We start from the raw sequence: 1,989 nt of genomic DNA, 5'->3' as shown, positions 1-1,989 counted from the left end.
ACGTCCAATATAGCCATGGATACCGATATGATTGGCTTACTTATTTAGACCAATCCTTAGTTTGGCGTAAACGTTCTCAAATAGGCTTGGATAGATTTGCAGAAACTTCGGTAGTATAAGTAAGGCCCAACGGGCATGTCGTTCACTGCATTCGCAGTATTTTTATTGTGACAGAGAATAGTATTTGGACGATTTTAATTCAAAGTTGCATTCAAAGCAATAGGAAATCTCGGCGGCATTTCAATAGAAACCACAAGTCAGATAGACTTGAAATTTGGAGCTAATCGGTTTCATACAAGTATGAAGTACTTCCCAACATTTCATCAAAATTGGAGTAGTAATGAGGAAGTTACGAAAATCCGCGAGCCTTTTCGCCCAAACGTACGGTAGTGTTGTACATGTTCTATTTGTCCACGTTTTAGCAGTTTTGACTGTGTCGGCATAGCAGAAAAAGCGACTGATTGATTAGGCAAGTCGCACTTCTTCGTCAATGACTGTTAAAACCTCCGCAAACACCCTTTTTGTAGTATTTCTCATCCGGTTAACACATCATTATTCATCCGAATGACAAGCAGCTCCGCGCACTTGCACAAGCGATAATTTTGCATCCAACGAGCTTCAGTGTAGTAAAACTGCTATATTAGAGTATGCAGCACAAATGCGAGCGACCTTTAGCAAATTACCGAGACGGTCTTGGCCACTCCGCAATTTGCTATCAGTAAGTACAAATGCGAGCGACCTTTAGCAAATTACCGAGACGGTTTTGGCCACTCCGCAATGTGCTATCAGTAAGTGGCGTGGCGGATCTGTGATTTGCCGATTTTGAGCTCCATCGACCATATCTGGCGAAGTTCAAATTTTCTCGACGTGAAAGTTGAAGTGCCGAACTCTTCTTTTTGAGCTTTATCTCATCGTCCGAATACAAATCAAATGTAAGGGTTTGAATCAGGGCAAAGAAAATGTCAAAGTTTGGCGCTCAAACAGGCGATCGGTGATTTGCCGAAATTTAACCTTGTATTCAGTAAAAGAATTTTACGGCGTCGATGAAAATTGATTGACAACAGCATTATTAAATGCATGCAGTAATAGTATTTTACAGGTCATACTTGATCTGAAAACAGGCGTGCCCTCTTTAGGTCAGTACTATTCCAAACCATGAATGTTTGAAGGTGTTAGTTGTTGTAGGCTTTTATTTTATCCAATCATATCAAATCTTCAATTATATTGGGTAATGCAGCTCAGCAAATCACCGATCTTTCGGCTAATCACAGATCCGTCCCGTTATTATTAATCGAGACTTGTCTCTTGCGAGCGGTAGAAAGATAGTATACGGAGGTTTCGGCAGTCCCCCAACGGAGGATGGTGTATCCTAATCACAGCCACTATACTACTGACAGCTGTGAAGCTAGCTAGCTAAGTTACTGGAGAGCACTGCCATGGAGTTTTTTTTCATTTCAACAATCAATGTGTTTCACTGGCAAAAAGAAATGGAAGAATATTGCGCCGTCCGGGAATCGAACCCGGGGCATCCGCGTGGGAGGCGGATATTTTACCACTAAACCAACGGCGCACTTCGCCTTTTGCTGTCCCCTGCACAAAATTCGAGTACCCCCTTTTGCTCATTTGAAAAATGAACACCACCACCACCGCCGACCCTCGTATGGCCGCTGCCACTAACCCTGGCATCCACGCCTTTCTCCTCCCCGCCACAGAGCGGGTTCCTCCATCGCATGCCTCGAGCCTCGTTGGCCCAACTGCTTGTGCGCCGCTTGTCTCGCCGCCGGTGCCGCTGGACGTGTCGCATGACAGCCTCGATCGAGAGGGTCCTGGTCGAGGTCCTGACGGGAATATGCCTCTGTGTCCTGGACTGGTTGCCCGTGACAACCAGGGGAGCAAGCCTGCTGGCCTGTTGACCTCCCAGGACCCGTCGGGCTCTGCGCCGTCGCCGCCGTGCGCGACACATTCTGGTCCATTGCCACAGGACGGAAA

At 46.2% G+C, this 1,989-nt stretch overlaps 1 non-coding gene across 1 annotated transcript; it reads right to left on the bottom strand.

The window, feature by feature from the left end:
* Positions 1-1,499: 1,499 nt before the first annotated feature.
* H257_19429 lies at positions 1,500-1,570 on the bottom strand. Its single transcript has one exon. It is a non-coding gene; the product is annotated as a tRNA-Gly (tRNA).
* Positions 1,571-1,989: the final 419 nt, after the last annotated feature.

Source organism: Aphanomyces astaci, assembly GCF_000520075.1.
Source record: "Aphanomyces astaci strain APO3 unplaced genomic scaffold supercont1.585, whole genome shotgun sequence".
Lineage (NCBI taxonomy): Eukaryota > Oomycota > Saprolegniomycetes > Saprolegniales > Verrucalvaceae > Aphanomyces > Aphanomyces astaci.
The sequence above is the reverse complement of the archived record's forward strand: the minus strand, read 5'-3'. Positions and strand labels throughout refer to the sequence as shown.